The sequence below is a fragment of the Daphnia pulex genome, chromosome 8, assembly GCF_021134715.1.
Source record: "Daphnia pulex isolate KAP4 chromosome 8, ASM2113471v1".
In the NCBI taxonomy this organism is placed as follows: Eukaryota; Metazoa; Arthropoda; class Branchiopoda; order Diplostraca; family Daphniidae; genus Daphnia; species Daphnia pulex.
Window position 1 is genome coordinate 3,078,318 of NC_060024.1, and position 21,560 is coordinate 3,099,877.

The following is a 21,560-nucleotide window of genomic DNA, read 5'->3' on the forward strand; positions in this document are numbered from 1 at the left end:
TTGTTTAGCTTTCAATTTTTTTTATACTTCAATAAATATTTTTATTAAACCAAGATAGCTTTTTGATAGGGTTTTCTTTCTAGTTTAAGGTGTTTTTTTTTATTTTATAAGAAATGTGGGTTAAGTATTTGATAATTTAGTTCCTTTGATGTTGTTTGGGTCCGGGTTAAATGGTACAGCCATCTGTTTCCAGGTAAACGATAAAAAAAGATCGAAAAAAAGACATCTTTTCTTTTTTGATTGTATCTCCACTTATACTCAATAGAATGAATAAAATAACAGTACTTCTGAAAGAGAAATGAATTTCCGTTTCACTAGTGCGTTTTTTGATAAATTTAATCCATCCGTTGCGGAGAAAAATGGTGTTCCGTTTTGCCCCTGGCTCTGTTCCGTTTAACCCTAAAAATATTTATTTTCTTCATTTTTTCCTCTTTACATTTTATTAATTAACTATTACAAAGTTTTACGAAAAAAATTAAAAAATAACCTAATGTAGATAAATGCATGGAAATCACGCCTATTTTTTTATTTTTTCTTAATTCTTCTATTAAAAAATTTTCAGCTTAAAAGAAAAAAGGGTCCCATATAGCCGCGGTGTCCCCTACTAGATAGTATGCCAACCTACTATCTCAAATAGTAGAGGATTTACTATTGCATCACAGCAGCGCTCTCTCATAAGAGGAGTCTGCTAATAGTAAAAAAATGTTTACCTATAGGCAAACGTTCATGTTTACCTATCGCAGCTGAAACCTCAAATTTTTGAAAAATATGACGAAAAATAAATGTTCTGTCATAAAACACCCGAGGTTCAAGGTATAAAAGGGAAAAAAAACATAGGAAAATTAATGGGAAGAAAAAAAAATGCACTTATTGAAGCTGAACATCCCCCTAAAACCCATAATTTGATTTCTTTATCCCTTTTCCGCCGCCGAGAAAAATTTTGTCGCAGCCAACTGAAAATTTGTGCACATATTCCTGAGGACGTCAGTACCTCACTAAAAAAACCAGTTCCGCCGGTTTTTAATGTACACTTCCACTCGTGTTGTTGTTTTGTCCCGACAGTAATGGCCAAATATCACCATTGCTGAGGTCTGGGGGGGGACACCTATGGCGGAAAAAGTGTCCCGAAAGTTACACACAGCAGCAACTCTTGTGAATATTTGTCCCGACGAACGGTTGGTCACCAACAAATATATCGCTCGAACGTCTTTTGAGTTTAGGAGGCGTAGCCATACAAACTGTTCGAACCTTATCATGTTGGCCAAATTTTCAAGTTTTCGCACCAATCATTTTCCTTATACAACGCTTTTCACCCTCAGACCGCCGGTTGTCTGGCGGCCATTAGGTGATAAGCGCGTGAATAAAGAGTTCATGGTTGCCTCTGGCGGCCATTTCTCCCGGGCATCTAGTGCCCTAAACGATAAATCGTTATAATTCAATAACGACGCGCACGAATGGACTGAAACTTAAACCCTTGACAAAGGATCGGTCAATTGACTTAAAGTGCAAAGGATATTCAATTCTGTGGTTAGGTCATTGAGAAAACAGCTTTAGTCTGAGGCAATTTTGCTGATTTATTTTCTCTCGTGTGGGGGCACATTTCTGCTGCCCACAATACTGAAAAGCCGTCAATTTTTTGATTTGACGGTCAAAAAAGGGTTATTCGAATTTGTTTCATAATGAAAATTCCATTACGATGTTTTCTATCATTAGTTTCACCAGGACACGGAGGATGAGAAGAAGGAGGAACATCGCTCCATAAGCCTATACAGGAAAAAGTGACTACCCCAGTGTACCTTTCTGAAAAGTTGCCAGATTTTGGGAACTGGACCTGAGACCCCACATTGCCAGTTCTAAGAAACGAAGTTTTGGTGAAAGTCCCGTAAATTTATTTTTCCATGACGACAGTCGTCCACGCAGGGACCCATGGCCAAATCAAAACAACAATTTTCTGCTGTTTTTTCTTAGAACTTCCCCGAAATTATGGGGAAAAAGTAGAAAGCAGGTAAAAATTTCTCGATGTGCTCCTTTAAAAACAGTGAAGAACTCCTTGTTCAAAACGGTCTCTTCTGAAGGTTTTTTATCCTATCTAACATCCTTCCTATTGATCTTGGGGGTGTGGGGTGTAGTAGACTAGGGCGTCAACGCTGTGTTAAAAGGTAATGAAGCTCTGGTTTGGAATCCCAGCTGAACCCGTCATAAAACTGTAAGTAGCGCCCCGGAGGCTGCATGCTTGACACATGATTCTCGATTGCTTTCAAGAATATGACGTTTTTGTTTAATCACATCTTCCAAACTGGAAACTAAAAAGCAGCGCTTTGAGCATTTCATGAAAAAGCCCTATATAAATCCTCGAAACATAAACATAAACATAAAATCTTCGTGTACGTGAGATTACTCAACTTTATTGCTGCTCTGCATCTGATTGTTCGTTTGCAACCTTATCACTCAACTGGCTTAGTAGGAACCTGCCTCGTTCAATTCCTAAATCCGAGTCTCTAAGACAGCATTTTAACTATTTATTTCCAAATTGGATTCCCTCTTTTCATCCCAGTCTTTTACGGGAGGGGAGTACCTTGTTGCCCTTAGACTCCGTTCAGCGAATTTTTGACGCTTTTTCTCTCTCTGCTACGTCATCATGTCGATTATGCCTTCTATCAACTTACATGACTAACGTTCTTGATTTTAACTAGTGGCTCTCTGCTACTTCGAGAAACATGGGGTTTGCTAAGTTACAAACATTTTAGGGTTTGGAGATCTTTCCAAACGTATTTTAAGGTATAGGGAACAAAATGTTTAGGGATATGTAAACATTTGTTGGATTTAGCTATACGCAACATTTTAGTTTAGAGACATGCACAATGAATCTATCGGGACAGAAAAAAGCAAAAAAAAAGGTGCACTTTCTTTCCCTTTCTTTTGCTTTCTTCGATAAAAACAAAGAAAATAAAAGCTACCCCTCTTTTAGTCACCTGTAACTCCCAACATATATTAAGCGCCTTTAATTCTCTCTTTATTTCTTAAACCCAACACCCACATTTCTCTTAAGTGCTGAGACGACTGTTTATATCCCGTTACACCAAGGCCTATGAATTTCCTTTGAATTAGCGAGTGTTATGATGTTGAGATTCACCAGGCTAACATTCACGGTGACCAATATGTATGTTAGGCAAAATCACCTATGCAATAAGTAACAATGTGTTGCGATAATCAGGGTTTGCAAGCAATAATTTACTATATTTTTTCCTATACATAACGATAGAAAAGCAGCGTAGCGCGGCATGAGCTCTCCCGAATTAATGAAAAATTTGCAAATCCCTTTTTCTTCACCTGCAATTAGAGCTAAACCTTTTATTCTCATTACCCTATATCTTGAACTACCTCGGGTGTTTTATGACAAATAATTTTTGTTTTGTCAAACTATCTATGAAAATTTTATGTTTCAGCTGCAAAATGGGTGAACACATCTGTTTGGCTATAGCTTAACATTTGTTTAGTATTAGCAAACCCCTCTTATGAGAGAGTTGCTGCCGACTCTACTTTCCTTGCTATGCACCTTTCTATCTTGCACGCGATTACAAGAGCCTGACAAAAATAGACTCGATGAATAAAAAATGTTTGATTGCTCATTCCTTGATTCATTCTTCTGAAAAGAAAAGATGCGAGAAAGGAAAAGGCACCCAAACTCTTCCTTTTTATCTCACCACCCACCGCCTCGATGTCCTCCCTCGTACTCCTCCCTCAGATTTGGATTGGATGGATTTACCCAAGATCGAACCTGAGAACTCTTATTTCCTCAATTACTAACTCAGTGTGCAACTGACTACGTTATGATTCAATGTGACATTTGGAGCGGGGTTAAGAATATACATTTACTAGATATAAGAAAAAGGACTTGATATCAATAAACGGAATACTTTTCAATCTCACGTTACTATCGTTTCAACTATTGGTCATGCATATAAGTTCCAATGGCTTTTAAATCTTAGTTTACTAATGAACTACACCTTTAACATTTCTTTTACGATGTTGATAGTGACAGGACAATGATATTGCCGTCAATTAGTAAATTTAACGACTAAACACAATGTTTTACGCCAAGCCTTCCATCGACCAAAAAAATCTTTCCATAATCCTTTTGCTGTCCTCTCCCTCCCGGTTCCAACTTTCTATCACCCTCTCATCTACTTTTAACTGAAAGGATGAAATCCGTTTGCAGATTGACAGGAAGTGAGACAAATCAAACGAAAGACGTAAATGAAAAGCCGATGTTTTCGCATATGTACAGTACTCTAAAAAAAAATCCGAATGCGATTTATTGTTGAAAAGCCCCCTATCCATATTGCAGGGAACTATGCTGGGCTTTTAGCCCAAATTTGGGTGGCTAGGAAGAAAGCGAAAGGTGGGAAGAAAGGAAAAGAATTAATTAGCCACTGGCCATGTCTTCCCCCTCCCTTCCCCCCCAAAATATGAATGAAATCAGACAGACTTTCTGGATTTTTCATGGCGCGAAAAACTGATTGAACCGACTTAAGCTTATTGTCGATTGTTGAACAAGTGACTTAAGGCGGTTCCTTTGAGTTTTTCACGGTTTCTGATGGAAGATTTGGAAGATTTTGGTTTTATCGTCACTTGTTCAAAAATTGACAGTGACCCTTAGGCTATTCCTTATTTTTTTCGGAAAGGGGAAGGGGTTTTTACTTCCCACCTTTTGCTATGTTCCTGAACCCCGAAATTTGTGGTAAAAGGCCAACACAGTTCCCCGCAGTATGGAAAGGGGGCTTTTTGAAAGAATATTCACTTTTTGGCGTCTTTGAAGAGTTATTTTTCCCCTATTTAGCGAGCGGCAAAGTAACCACTTTTTAATACGCTTCTACAGTGTGTTTCCAATTTTCTGCATCCATTTTTAGCTGCCCTCCCCTTAAATATAAAAATCTGAAAAAAATTCAGGAAGTAGCCAACTATTATGGCTACTTAAAAAAAATTTCAATACCCTCCGTCAAAAACCAAATTTTTGGGAACGCGGCGAAAATCGGCTTTTTACATAAGCTTCCCTCGCGCGTTTCAAAACTTTTGGAAGGTACTGTATATTATGTAAGGAATGGGGCAGTGGCTAGCATCCAGTCGGTTTTTTTTATATGGAACGATGTTTGATCCCTCCTCCAGCTACATTCTCAATAATGAGAAAAATATGGGAAAGTAGCAAATAGCCATTGGCGTGTTTTCGTTCAGAGATAATACTTTATTTTATCTACCTACCAATTAACTATGGGTTGTACCCAATATATATAAGTTACCAATAAAAAAAACAGTTCTTACCCTTAGAAAATTAAAAAAATGTTGACGAATCCTAGAGTCCCCCATGAAAACAAAATTTAGCTCCACTGGGCTATGTTTATTGTTGATAAAAGGACTTCGGGAAACATGCTCTTCAAATAAAACATCCAGACAGGTTACTGCTCGCTGAAGAGTATATGTTAACAACCCGCATGAAATCCGATCTTGTTTTGTGGAAAGTAACACGTGACTATTGGCAAATTTTCTTCCAAGGGTTGTGAAATCCAAGTCTTGTTTACTAAGCAGGTTATTTATGCAGAGAGTTACTTCACTGGAATTTCTGCAATAAAATTAAACCGTATTCAAATAAAATATGGGAAGATGCCGATGTATAGGAATTTTCAAATTGGTTATCTTCTCCGATTTCTTCTATTTAAATTCTTTACAAAGAGCCTTTTTAGAATATTTGTATAGTCATCTTAACATTTCTATCTCGGAAAAGTTGTAATTATAATTTTTAACACTGAGTCCACCACTCAAAGAGGCCAAAATTGGGGGTTTTGGGGGTTTCCATTTTTTTGAAAAGGGTGACCAAGGCATCGCAGCCAGTCCCAGTACAAACCATTTTGTGCGAAATTTTACGGACAACCCAATGGTGAAGTTCGCAATGTTCTAGCTAGCATAGTTTTTAAGTTATTAAATAAAAACTAAGGGAACCCCCCAGAAATTGTAGCGTTTTTTCTGATTTTTGACATTTTCAGTTTTCGGGCAATTTACAAACACAAGACTTGCTTTTCAGCACAACTGATCCAGGTACAATCCCATAAGGATTTCTCAAACGAATAATAAGGCCAAGCCTAAACTGTCACAGTGAACCTATCTTCACAATCTCATAGAGATTTCACTATTACATTCCCAAAGGGAATATTTCTTGTTATTTTATTGCTACAATGGAACAGACATAAATTATAATTATCCCTGAGGGATTTAGTTTACTAAATTACCGAAGAAACCTTCGGTAATTTAGGGGCTCTTAACGCAGCACAAGTTACAGTAGTCTGCTGAGAGAGGCCCCCCGAAAGCCTTTATTGGGAATTTTCTCGACCAATCAGAATCGAGGAAATCCGAAAAACACGATTTAGGGTATATTTAAGGTTTAGTTTTTAACTATAAGGCATGACAAAGTTAGGTATAGAGCTTATTAGACGTTCCTGAACCTCAAAAGAAAAACTATGTGATTCTTTTAACCTTTTCGATGCATTTAAAAAGTGAAGTAGCGGCCATTTACTTTTTGACAGCTGTTGTTTTCTGAGATAGTTCATAATGTGACAGCAGATTGCGCTACTAGGTTTAATGGGAAAATGTAAACACACAAAAATAGAATGACAGTTGCACAATTCTTTGAAAAGCAATCTATGGTGAGACATGGTAAGAAAACTAAATCATAGTAAAAAGTGGATGAGAGTTAGAAGCTGTTGATCATTAACTAAACAAAACCTAAATCCCGAAGGCACCCAAGGGGCTTCATTTATTATTTTCATAGGTGTTCGAAGAATCCTTCAGGAATGTAACACATCAAATTAAATGTGGGCCAGACTCACACAGAACCGAGAATCTTTTGGTTTTTATCGATCATTTCTACCAGTATTCACCTGCAGGAAATGACAAAATGATGACATATCTTGCAAAGATTGAAGGAATGGTGGGCCAATTAAGAGATTAAGGATCTCCAATCCATGACAACCAAGTGGTCCCTAAAGTGGTGATGACACTCTCACCACAATATGCGCATTTTTGAGAATCATGGGGCTTACCACCTACCACAGAGAAGACTATAGGGCCAACTTGATCTCCAAATTATTACTGTTAGAATCCATGTTAGAACTGAAAACTAATCAAGAAGGAGCTGTCCGAAACCAAGAACATGATGTTGCTTTGGTAGCAAATTCATGAAATCCTCGAGGACAAGAAAGAAATGCTGGATCATCTAAGATGTGGTGCTCACCCTGCCGTACGAATAGTCACAACCATGCTGACTGTAGAAATATTTCCAGGCGTAACGAGAATCTACCTGACCATCAGCCATCCAAGAGGATGCGAGTTAAATGTACCTACTGCAACTTCAACAATCATGTTCGTTAGGATTGCCGTTCACGACAAAGAAACAAAATAGAAGCACAGGCCAACGCGAAAAAGAAAAGAAAGGTTCTGTGGCTCATCTGGCAATCAATCAACATAAAAGAAACCCCTAGCAAAAAGAGGTTTAACCTCGAACAAGCTTTTTCTGCATTTGATCTCGCCAGACGAATTAAAAAGACGACTTAAACGATTGGTTTGCTTATTCCGCCTTAACTGAACATATGACAGAGCATCGCCATTACTTCACTTCTTTTGAGCTTGTCTTCCACCAATGGAATTTTAGAGGTGTTGGCAAAGGTCACAAACCATTGGCTGCTAAAGGAAAAGGTTATATCAATATTCAAGTCATGATTGGTGATCACTTTTTCATTATGGAATTCTTCAAGACGTCCCCTTTGTTCCTGCATTGACTACTCTAATTAAAGACGGGACTCTTCGGCGTTTCTTATGTCGGCCATGTGAATTTTTTTTTGGGAGAATCAGAATCAGAATTTAAAAATTACCGTAGAATTACCATATGTTCCTATGCCTAACATTTATTTTTAAAGAGATATTTCAATTCCTTTACGGAAAATTTGAAATAGGGCAAAACACCGGTGCCATCTAGGAACCAAACCTCCTACGATCTTTGTTAGTTTGAAAGCAGATGCCCAAGCATGCATACCGAGGGAAAGAGAGACCACTCTCTTATCTCTAGTCCTCTGACATAGCTGCCTAACTATCTTTTACCTTGTAGCGTATATTCTTTAGAGCTTAGGTTAATTGGTTGCTATATGGCACCGGTGTTTTGTCCTTTTATCCCTACTCCTGTTTTTAAATTTTAAATATATAAATGATTAGTTTATTTCACTAAGATTTATATCCATAGTTGGAATCAGCGAAAAAAGCTGAATTTAATGATATTTTTTATTAATGTTTTCATGAAAATACCCCACCCGACTAGCTATAACAAGGCATGATAGGTGAAGAGTCCCGTCCTTAATTAGAGTAGTCCATGGTTCCTGGCATTGTATTTAACTTATTCTACATTGGAAAATCAACTAACCATGGAATCATATAGACGCTTTCAGGAAACAATATGTCAAAATTTACAGTGGTGACAACCTTGATCTGACCGAAACTCGTGCTGAAAAAGATCTCCATCAACTTAACTTCAAACCTCTGTCACCAGAAGGATCACATTCCATAGCTGCATGATCAACTGTGTCAGGTAAAACTTCAGTCAGTTTTCCTGTTATGTCCCTCGTTGTATGGCATCGTCGTTTCAAACATGCCCATCATGCAGTCCTAAAGATAATGGAGGCAAAAAATGAATTCATAGGTCTTTGCCTCACAAAAAACTCTGTTGATTCCAAGCCTTGTGAAAGATATGTTATGGAAAAAAGTCATAGACAACCATTTCCAAATTTAGGTCATCGCCGAGCAACAAAAATTTGTGAGATTGTTCATTCAGATCTCTGTGGCCTAATGGGTGTCCCCTATATTACCCTAAACCTAAAAAGACTTCTGGAAAGCTTTTGTTCACTTTGTACGTTCTTTTCCAAGACGACGCATCGCGTTTTAGGGTTGTTTACTTTATAAAAATTAAATGTGAAGCCTTCAACCATTTTAAAACCTATGCTGCTCGAATGTTAAATGAAACGAAACGTATATTGTATCTCAATTCTGCATTTTGATAACGGGGGGATGTAGATGGGGATTTTAACCAGTACCTTTCTACCAACGGTATTCGACACAAAACCTGTGCTCCGTACACACCTGAGCAGAACGGTGTTATTGAACGATGCAACAGAACCCTTATGAATCCGCCATGAGTAGTGTCGCGTGGTCAATGATGACGCTATGTAAAACAACTGGTATGTAGTCCAACCAGACGTATAGCATGACAGTGCCAGCCTTGCCGGGTATGTAAGCGTAGAGCGTCGGACTGATCAGGGCTGTTCCCTGGCTATCCGCGGCTGCTTACAGTGATTGTACTAGAATGTAGCCCTAGTAATACACCCCCTTATTTAGTACGTTACAGTAGTCTACTTGATTTAAATTGACTTCGTTATCTCTGAGAAGAAGCAGTAATTATATCTGTCTATATTAATTGTAAGGATCCGTCAACCGCGGCGTCGAAGAGCGTCATTATTTTTAATAGTTGATTTATTTTTTTAAATTTCCTTTTCTCGGTATTGAACTTTTTCCTCTAGAATGTTCTTTTCTTAGTTTGACTCTTTTTCACCCGCAATTCTAACGAAATCTCTTTCCGCCCCTTTCCTCTGTCTCTCTTATATTGCCCTTTAGAATTCTACGTAGTAACTTCTTTTCCTTCTAGAATTTTTCTTTCTCTCTTTATATAAGTTGCCATTTTCTCCCGTGCCATTTTAAGTATAAAAGGCCGAACTGTCTTTCAATCCATGCGAACCCTTCTACATCTGTCGAGCTGAATACACGGTGAATTCAGAACTGGCAATTGAGTAGTAAACTATTTACTATGCAGCAGTAAGTAGGGTTATTACATAATGGTGTTAGAAGTCGGATTTGAATGCAGTAATTTTTATCTTCGCCTTCTCCCTCTCCGCTGACATTTTTCGACCGGGTTTTGGAAATCGATAAAAGTCATAATGGGCCCAACTGTCTCGATTTTTAATTTGCACCGAAGAGTAAGAGGAATTATTTTGGAATCTCTTACTTCCTACCACTTACCACAGCCTGCTGGAAATTTGCCCCAAGTATTGAACTTGGCGGTCATTTTCAGATGTGGCTAACGTATTGGGAGCGCGAGGGACACCCAAAGTGAGCGTAAGAGATTTCTGGGTGGTCCGTGATCCCAAATCACGGGCTTCAAATAGAGATCTCCCAGCCTTTTGGACCGCGTTAGTAAATACGTACCTCTTCAAGCCTTTCTTTTGAGTATTGATTAGCGGTCAGCTCTCTAGTACAATTTCCGCTTGGGAATGAACCGAAAACGAGAGAACAGGAAGTGTCCGGTTCTTCTCGTTAGTAGTTTCATTTCTCTATCGTGCGGATTAGAGATTGCCAGCCAGGGTCAATATTTGATAAGAAGGGTAAGATAACGTCTTTAACAGACCGAGGACCCATGGTCATTAAATTGACTAGCCCATCCTAAAGGAACAACGAATGACTGGTAGCGATGTTGCTAGAAATGAATGCAAGTAACAAGCCCAATCAAACTGAGTTCCTTCCCGTTTGGTTCAGGTCTCAATTAATTACTCCCAAATCGACTTTTTTATCTGTCGCAGAAGGCAAATGGTTGTACTGATGTAATAGAGGTGGGTTATCGAGGCCTTTTGCTACTGAAGTCCCTGTTGCCTCGTTGACAACGTGTAATCACCCAAAACACTATCTTACTTTCTCCAAGTTTAATAGAGATTAGCTGAACATGATTTGAGTAGAACTCTCACGTTCAGCCGCCTGATAGAGATCGCTCTCAGTGCAATTTAAAACAGATTGGTTAACGAGGACTATTGGGCCGATAGTTCGAACGGACCAACTCTTTTCCCATTTGAACTAGTGTTATCATTTTTTGAAATTTTTATAATCATGAATAGTTATCCAGATAGCGGGATAGAGAATACTAGAGGGGAATCAGCAACAAAGAAGCGGCCAATACGTTGGATGCGCTCCTTTCGGGAGAAAATTTCAGCAAATCGTTTTGATACCAAGTCGCGGTCTCTACCTTTCCAAACCCAGCATATATCCATTTTAAGAAGACAATTAAATAGCGAAGAACCACTAACTCCCGAAGCAGCTAATCAACAAGTTAATAGCCCAACTGACCAAATTCGATCAGTTCAACTTCAATCAACTCAGATCGACCCAAGAAGGTACGAGGAAATAAGGAACAATATGGGCAAAGCAAGTAAACCATCGTTGTCAAACGGAAGAGCCATAATCAGTAGTTTTACAGAACGATTCGGATAATCATTCAAACATTCCAGAACCTTTAATAGGAAAAAACACTAGAGATGTCCTTTCCTATAATCAACTTCTTGAGCAAGCTCGTGCTATTTTAGATTCGATTGAAACTCCGGAAAATAAAACAAATATAGGAGAAGATCCAACAAATCTTGTCGATATTGATTTTTCCAAACGAGGGAGTAGACCGTCTGTACTTTTTCAAACAGTTCGACCAGGATAATTGAGGTTCCTGTTGACGAGTTAATTTTTGAGTTGCAATACTTACGTAAATTTAATCAAAGGGCAGATATAACAAATACCGAGGTTGAATCTGCGTTTTGAGCTTTGCTTTTAATGGAACCCACTATAATAACGCCTTTTGATCTTTTCTCGCATTGTCAATTCAAAACTAACTACGAACCTCCTACTGAATCGGAATACGAATCTGTTGTTTCAGAAAGGGAATAACTTATTGACAAAAATTTCAACCTATTGCCTTTACCAGATCAAGAAACTGAGTTAATTCCAGACGATTGCTCGGTAACCATACCCGTTTCAAATCAAGCTGATTTAGTTATTTCCACTACTAGTGCCCAAATCACTCCTCTCAACCCTACTCTACCTTCTATTATAGAAAAAACGAGTACGAATCCATCCCCTTTAACATCTACTCCGATTAGCCATCAACCAAAGCTACCCAGTCGAAGGGTCACTTTTCCCCAATCTGGAAAAATCGCTCAGGGTAGAAATTCACCACCTGCTGGAATGTCGACAGGAGGAAAGAAACCGGATATTCCAATCATCATCTACGCCGGAGAATTGAGTAGATAACTAGAGTCAGGAATGTCCTATGAAGATGCTTCGGTAACAGCGGAATAGTGAAACATGTTATGGATAGTAGGAAATGTTCTCCGATATCTATTCCCGGAGCCATTCCCCGCGTTTCCCCCAAACAGATTAATCAACCAACACCGCTTGGACAAACTCCTCTCCGAACGCTAGGTACATCATTTGTTCCTTTTTCTACCCATCTCACGGGGCAGAGCGGGCAAAAAACCCCTGCACAAAACAAACCCAAGCAGATTCCAGATAAACTCACTCCGAGACAAGGGTTGAATGCTACGTTTACGCTCTCCCTAACTACTCCACAGTCGATTGAGGCAATAAACAAAACTAGAGTCGACGAGACTTCAAATTTGGACAAGAATATAAAATTATTGCAGGGTCAGGCAATGACTTTATTCAGTTATGTGGGGATATACATCGATCGAGATCGTTCCGGTCGCTTTGATGAATGGCTAGCTCACCTCGAATCGGTACTCATTCTTGGCGATTTTGAAGAATCTCGAAAGATTGCGCTATAACAATCGAAATTGTACGGCGAAGCAGCCGACGAATTCGACAACTTTAAAATCGAAAGTCCAATCAGAGCACAGGATTACGATAAAATAAAGGAACGTCTCCACAAACTCTTTCATTCGACTGAGATTAGGTCGAAACAGAGTGTAGAATTCCGTAATATGCAGAGGAAACCCGAAGAGAACATGCGGCGCTATGCCAATCGCATACGCAAAGCGTTTAACCTTGCATATCCAATGACAGGCATAATAGATAAAGCGATGTCCCATTCCAGAGAGCAAATCATGATGGATAGATTCTTGGAAGGTCTTTCGTTTGATGTACAAACCCGTCTTAAGTACAAATAATTTTCATCCTTTGAAAAATTGATAGAAAAGCAGAGATGACTGCAATGGCGGTGGAAGAATCACAAGTCAGAAATAGACTAATTGCTTTTCAAAGTAGAAAAGTTGAACCAAATAAAGAATTCGATAGAATAACAGAAGCGTTAGAGCACCTTAACACAAAAGTAGAGTCAAATACCCATCAGAACGATTTAGAAAAACGTATCGAGAAAATGCAACGACAATTAACTGCACAAAAAAGTGTAAGCTTCTCCCAAAACATTCGTCAGATATACAGACCGCCCAATAAAACTGCAGATCTTTATTTTTGTGATTTTCATAACAGTTGGGGAATTCAGTAACCAGTAGGTGTAAGACTAAGGAAGGTCAAATAGATCGAACGTGTTTCAGTTGCCAAAAGACCGGACACTTAGCAACATATTGCCCGGAAATAAAAAATGGAAAACCTCTCCTCCACCGAGATATGACGCGAATGGAGTCAGGCAAGGCTCGACTGAGCAACGGGAAAAGTAGGTGTCACCGACAGGACCGTAGGGCCAATCGGTGACACAAAGATTAAGTCCCAACATTATATAAACAGTTTAGCAGCGAAATCAACAGTACCTATAATTAAAATTAAAATAGGGAATTGCATTGTAGATGCTTTATTTGACACTGGAGCCGAAAGAAGCGTAATAAGTAAACAATTTTACAATAAATTTAAGGAAAATAAAGAAGTTATTAATTTTACAAGAGAGGTAGACGTGGATCTTTTCACCATAAATGACAAGCGCCTCTTCACGGAAGGCAAAATCACAGTTAACTTTGTTGTGGCAGAAGAAACGCCACACCAATTACTTAAGCAGGAATTTATTGTCGTGAGTAGTATTGTTGAAAATTGCGTCTTAGGGCGTGATGCTCTTTTTAAACGTCATTTCATGTACAGTATCCTACAAAAAAATCCGAACAGCGAATTTTTTTGTTTTAAGCCACCTATCTATATATCGGGAAACTGTGTTTGACAACGGAAGGAAACCAACTATTTATCTCGGAAACTGATCACTTCCTGGAAAAAGAAATCCCTTGTGCGATTGCACGCTCATTGAGAATTCCCCGATATTCTATGTGTGTACTAGAAAGTGGGAAGGAGGAAGCGCAGGATTCTCACATTTCCTGTCATTTTGTTAAATGCAGTAACATACCAACCGGGCTTGACCTGGAACCTTTTATTTCCCTAGCACCAAGTCGTTCGTTCCGTGTGGTGGCTATAAATAGAACAAATACAACCATATCTCTACCTCGCCTAACAGTTTTGGGGACCCTTAATCTTCAAGAAACTCTTAAACAACCCCTCTCGCTTCGTTTTACGCATCCTCGACTCAAATTGATATGGCAGCCATTGAAGCAGTCCTCCCTGACATTGATGAGGTTACTAAAGAGAAAGTACGAAGCTTAATAATTAGCAACTATAGGAATTTTGCCTTTAAAACAGATGAATTGGGCCATACTAACTTAGTAAAACATAGCAATGATACACAAGGGCAAGGGCCGATTCGCCAAAGAGCATATCGAAACTCTCCCAAACAAAAGGAAAAACGGCATGAAATTATGAAGAGCTCCGGAAAAATAAAATAATTCGATTTTCAATGTCTCCGTGGGCCGCACGGATTGTAATTAGTACTAAAGAAAACAGGAGATACCCGTTTATGTGTAGATTTTAGAAAACTTTATGCTATAACGAAGAAAAATTATTTTCCTCTACCTCGAATAGATGACGTTTTAGATCTACTACAGGGACAGAAATATGTTTCAACTCTAGATCTAGCATCATGTTAGTGGCAGATAGAACTAGAAGAAGAGTCCAAAAAGAAAAAAGCCTTCATAGTGGACAATAATCTATATGAATGGAATCGTTTGGCATTTCGGTTAACCAATGCCCCAGGCACGTTCCAAAGATGAATGAATTCCGTTCTACGAAGCGTCATTGGAAAAATCTGTCTAGTATACCTTGATGATATCATTATATTCTCCCGTTTGATAGAAGAACATATTTCCAATTTAAAAACTGTATTTCCTTATTAGAAGAAGGAAACCGAAAACTGAAACTGGCAAAATGTAAATTTTTAGCTCAATGTGTTCCATATCTGGGACATGTGATTACGACCGAAGGAATTAAACCCGACCCTTCCAAAATTTAGGCGCTTAAAAATTACAAAAGACCAGCTACAGTACGAGAGATGAAGTCATTGTTAGGATTAGCATCTTATATATTACCGTCGTTTTTTCGAAAATTTTTCTACGATTGCCCATCCGTTATTGCTACTAACTAGGGAACAGCAAAGTGACGTTTTAAATTGGAATACCGACGCTATTTCAGCATTTGAGCATATACGGCAATGTTGAATAAGTGAACCCATTTTGCTATACCCAGATTTCTCGGAGAAATTCCTTATTTACACTGACGCCAGTAATTACGGGCTTAGAGCTGTCCTCTCCCAGATGCGCAATGGAAAAGACCAACCGATCACTTATGCAAGCCGACATTTAACTACTGCAAAAATGAAGTATTCTACGATCGAAAAAGAGGCAGCCGCACTTGTGTTTGGTATTAAGCGGTTCCGTCATTATCTACAGGACGAACCCTTTACCATTATCAGTGACCCCAGACCTCTTCAGTGGCTCCAAACGTTTTAGGACGAAACAGGTCGGCTTGGGCGATGGTCCATTCGGTTGTCAAATATGAAATTTACTGTGCAGTATCGACCAGGTCGTGTGCATGAAAACGCAGATTTCCTTTCCCGAGTACAAATGAATCTGATTTTGTGCATAAAAACGCAGATTTCCTTTCCCGAGTACAAATGAATCTGATTTTAGCCCGAACCGACGACAACATTGTTATGTGTCAAGAACAACAGAAAGATCCCCTTTGCAAAGCGATACTGGCGTTTATACGAAAAGATTGTCCGTGGAATAAAAAAGATGGCCCGATGCCTCTGTGGGCTGCTGAGAAAGACTTATTTTTTTTATGGAAGACGGTCTCTTTTGCAAACATTAGGAACCTACGTCAACAAAACGAAGGTGATTTGCCCAACGCCAAGTTGTTGTTCCTCTTTCTCTTAGAAAACAACTTTGACAGGAGTATCATGACTCTCCTTTATCAGGAAACCTGGCGTACCGACGAAGAGTCCTGCGTCTACGTGATAAATACTTTTGGCCATCCATGCTATCAGATGTAAAGCAATATTGATTTACTTGTGAATCCTGTGCGTTAGGGCGCCGAATTCATGGATCGAAAGACTTTCTCAATCCATTAGAACTCACTACCAAACCTTTTTAAATGATAGGAATGAACCTTTTAGGCCCCGTCAAACCTCCTTCACTCTTAGGAAACAATTATGTACTAGTTATAACTGACTATTTTAAAAAATGGATCGAAGCCACGTCACGGCCATCGAAACGTCACGGCCCACCAAAAGCTATCATTACCGATCGTGGAAGTAATTTTACGTCAGAGTTGTTTTCTGCGCTATGTAAAGCTTTAAACATTAAATGTATGACGACAACAGCATACCACCCTCAAACGAATGGACAAACAGAGTGATTTAACAAAACAGTTGCCGAAATGCTTAGGAAGTACCTAACGACTGGGTTTGAGAAATGGGAATATATGTTGGGCCCTGTTACGTTCGCCTACAATAATTCAACCCACTCCTCCACCCCAGAAACCCTATACTTCTTAAACCACGGCCGTGATCCCTTAATGCCAATAGACCAGTTCCTCCTTCCTTTACCTACGGCTATGGTTACTCCTTCAGACTTCAGAAGCCAGACTATGAGATGCTTACATGAAGCGTTTCAACAAGTCAAAACTAATCTTGCGCAGGCTCGGGACCAGCAAAAGATTCAATATGATAAACGTGTAAAACAATAAAAATTCAATATTGGAGATCAAGCATTACTAAATATGCGAACGCCCTTGAAGGGAGTAAGTAAAAAACTTATTCCACGTTTTATAGGACCCTTTCGGATTTTAAAACTAAACGATAATGCCACTGTAGTAATCCAACAACATGCTGGTAAACAAACACAGCTTGTTCATGTAAATCGAATAAAACCGCTATTCGAGTCAATGATCAGGAAAGACGAACCTTCGTAGATTTCCTAGATATTCGAATTAGCAAAGAAGCTAACACAATTCTTCTCGAAAGTGTAAAAAAACTTGAAACTCCCTTTCCATTTGAAGAGATTCAATCTCAACCCATCATTGAATCTGAAACAAGTCCTCTTGTGACAGAAATCCTTCCAGAAATTACAAACCCCATTTCAGTTGTTTCCACTCTTCCTAATCCTCTTTTGGACCCGTCAACCATTCCAAAAACCTGAGCGTCGTCTTGGATTATGTCCTAGGAATATTCTTAGACTTGTTGTTCGATACTAACTTTATGTTTTTATTACAAATAACCATGTAAAATTCAATTTTCTTTTCTTAAAACAAACCCTTTATTTGTGTTTTTTCCGTTTTATCGATACTTGTAACTATTGTTTTTTTGACTATTTCTTTTTATTTCTTTTTAGATCGTGCCTACTCCCACTCCTCCTCTTGTCCTTTCTTTTCCGGATTCATGCTTTCAACATTACCATTTGTGATTGTAAAGACTCAAATGGTTGAAAGGGGGCTCAAATTGTAAAGACTTAACCGAAAAGCTTTTTAAAATTTTCTAGCAATGACTTAAATTTTAAAACCAGTCCACTTGCACCAGTTCCTGTTTATTACGATGTATTTTCCACCCTTCTTGAGATTACCTGATTCGTTGGCCATACATGAAAATACATGAAAAAATGAGAGACTCTCGATTGTGCAATACAGAAACAATAGACTACCTAGGCGACAACAAATGGTCTCTATAGCGTGTACCCAACGTCCAAGGAAAATGGCTTCTAGTCACATGAGATCAGCTGGTCAACTTTAGATTGGAAGAAGTAACCCTAGAGACCGAGTGCTCCAACTGTACCATTAGCTCGCCAATTGGTGATATCCCTGGTGGAACGAATGGTTCCATTTTGCATAATTTAGTGACAGTTATTTGGAAAGAGTCCTTAAGAGAAATCGAAGAGTCTAAGTTACGACTTGTAGAACAAGGGATTGCCCTACGTTTTATGACAGACAAAACAGGGGTCGAAAGGATCCGAGACGTCGAACAACAGCTTGATTTCGTTTACAACACCACAAGCAAAAAGTTTTGTAACTCATCAGCAAATATTTTAAAACCAGTCCTTATGGATAAAGTGGTATTAAAAGTTTACCCTTTGGTCGATCACGAAGATCATCCAAACAAAACACTAGCAGCGGAAACAGAAAAAGTGGCAGACATAATCCGAGCAGAAATGAGTAGTGCCGCTCATTCGCAATATATCCGAGACAAAAAAACCGATGGAATAAATGGAGTAGCTCGAGAGCTTCGTGCCTTACAGTGTGAAAACCGGGAATTAGCACACAAGAATGCAATCAGTGCAGCGCAACACAGCGGTTGGCTTGCTGCTAGTTACCTGAGTCTACCATTTTGATCCAAACTAATAGCAATAGGTGAATCCATAAGTGTCCATCAGTGTTCCCCAACAAACGTAACCTTCTCCACAGAGTTCACTAGCTGTGTCCCACAGCCTAAATTTGAGAACTAAACTGTGGACATTGAAGGGTGGGAATTAACGCCATTTAATCCGTGTTACTGGCACTTGAACTTTGTGAACTTTAATGGCCATGCCCATTTTTAAAGAAAAAATTCGTGGAATGCTGTTGTTCCTGGTATCATCGTCCAAGGAAATAATTTAATCGATACTTCCCCTTATGAAATCGACAACTTATTATCACTACGTTTACACCCGATATTAACCTCTCACCCCATGAGTCCAGCAGCAGCCATCGCACAAATTATTGCTGCTGCCCGAGAGGAAAATAGCATCAATCTTTGAAATCCTTTTCACATGGATAGTGTTCTCTCGTCTACCAAAAAAAAGAGGTTATCTTTAATGGAAGATAATCAGTTGGACGACTAGTATCGGGTGGTTTCTTGGAATAGGATTTATTATGTTCGTGATAATTCGCTACTGTGGAGTTGGATATCTCATTGCTCGATTTATACCCTGCTGTTCTTGTTTAACTACATGTAACCATTTTAGCTGTTTTACCAAAAACGCTAAAACTCCAGATCTGGAATTAGGTCACCAAGCCTTTTCTAACCCTCCCTCCATGTCCTCCCCCAATACGATTGTAAATGTTCCTGTACCATCCCAACGCTCTAACCCCGAATTTATTGTTTCGTCGGATTGGAAACAAGCGCGAAGGAAGAATTCATCCAGACGACCTTAGGCGAGCTCAACTAGAGGCCGCGACACTCCTGAATTGAGATCGCGGGACGCGATCTTACGTAAGGGATAGCCATGTAAGGATCCGTCAACCGCGGCGTCGAATAGCGTCATTACTTTTAATAGTTGATTGACCTTTATTTTTTTCCTTTTCTCGGTATTGAACCTTTTTTCTCTAAAATGTTCTTTTCTTAGTTTGACTCTTTTTCACACGCGATTCTAACGAAATCTCTTTCCACCCCTTTCCGTTGTTTCTCTTATATTGCCCTTTATAATTTTACGTATTAACTTCTTTACTTATAAAATTTTTCTTTTTCTCTATATATAAGTTGCCGTCTTAAAAATTAGACAAAAAATAAGCGGTGCGACCAGAACAAAAAAAAATCAATTTACTCAATTAGTACTCCTGTAATTAATGAAAAACTGTTAAAATAATTGCTTAACGATTGGTGACATCTAGCGGTTGCGACTACAACTTGTTCACCTAAGGTCAAAATTCCACTTTCCATTATAGCCTTATTGGTTTCCTGGTTTTGGGTTACCAGTACTTTTTTTTTACTTTTTGGTCTAAAAAATGAGACAAAAAATATGCGGAGCGACCAGAACAAAAATAATTTTATTAACTTAATTACTTCTCCCGTAATTAATGAAAAACTGCTAATTGCTAATTGCTTAACGACTAGTGGCATCTGGCGGTTGCGACTACATCTTTTTAACTTCGGTCTAAATTCCACTTTCCACTATAGCTTCCCTCGTTTTGGGTTTTTACAGTGTCCTGACATGTCTATGCCTGAAAACCTCTATCGTGCAAATTTACCGCCAGAGGCTATGCGTTAAAATCCTCTATCTTGCAAATATATCACCGGAGGCCATTACGCATTTGCAACGCAAAAGCTTGCAATAACGAAATAGAAATTTTTAACTTTTGAAGAACAAACAAAACTGATGAGAGTGATTGATTACGCTCAGGGTAATCGAAGGCATACTCGAAGAGACCCTACCCGGCCTTCGAGTAGCCAAAAAGATTGAGAGTGTTCCATACATATACAATAGGAGAGATTCTATTTAAAAGCTAAAAAAAAAAAGATAAAGTCAATCTTATAGCGATTTTTTCAAGACGATCAATCCATGTTAAATATTTAAAAATAAAAAAAATTAATGAATAAGAGCCAACTGATCCCTCCTAGGGGGTAGGTTGCTCATACCAGCGGTTCGTTTTTCTTGTATTGTTTTTTTTTATATTTATAATAATTATTACTTACTCATACACCGCTATGATGTTTTGCATATTATTACGTTTTCGAGAGATATACTCAATCAGCGAATCTTTGGAGAAGTTGAGAATACCTAAGATGAAAAATACCATCAGTAAATGCTCCAGAAATCTTCGACACGTTTCCATCATCGAAAAAAAAGCTGCGAGAACACTATCAAAATATAAAAGCAAAATTAGGCTAAAACTAGCTTAAAAATTGTTGTGGTTTCTAACAGCACGATTATCGGTAGATATAGGTGAAACCCGAGTTTCACTGTTAAAAGTTGTTTTATTTACAAGTTTTTCAAGAGAAATCTCTCTAACTGACCACACAATCCGGCGTACCCACAGTTATGGTTGCAAGTTTCTTTACCTGTACCTATAAAACATCCGCCTTTTTACTGGTTTTGGCGGATGGTATCAAAATAAGGTGTGGTAGATGTAGCTTATTTGGTCTTTTCTAAATTTTTTACCCCCCTTTTTACTTAACACTACGTTACATCAATTAGTTTTTTACCCGTGATCGATATGGCAAACGGTGCGCAACCCAATTACCTATTTTTCAATTAAAGTTAAATAGATAATAAAGGAAACGAGAGAATTACTAAGCAATCAGTCTCTCTCTAAGAAGGGTCACCAGGAAAATGCCGATGTTCATCGACAAAATCGCCAGATGAATATGTCCAGCAGTTGGGTCAACGATGCCCCATTAACTTATTGTTTTTGCAATTACGCACACATTCCCAAGGGCAGAATACACCAACATCGATGTATGCAGACAGAGAGAGGATCAAACTTATTGTGCTGAGAACCTTGAAAGGCTTATGAAGGGGAAAAAAAAAATATTTCGAATATTTTTTACAAATTTTATTCAAGCAATCACCTAAATAAATTTCATATTAAAAGTTTAAATATACTTTTTTCTTCATTCTAAATTA

The 21,560-nt window shown here is 38.6% G+C and overlaps 1 long non-coding RNA gene across 1 annotated transcript; it reads right to left on the reverse strand.

Moving 5' to 3' along the window:
* Nucleotides 1-275: 275 nt before the first annotated feature.
* Nucleotides 276-20,980, reverse strand: LOC124199693. The gene is made up of 3 exons (XR_006876953.1): nt 20,630-20,980; nt 5,320-5,617; nt 276-399 (listed from the first exon to the last, which is right to left on the reverse strand). It is a non-coding gene; the product is annotated as an uncharacterized LOC124199693 (long non-coding RNA).
* Nucleotides 20,981-21,560: the final 580 nt, after the last annotated feature.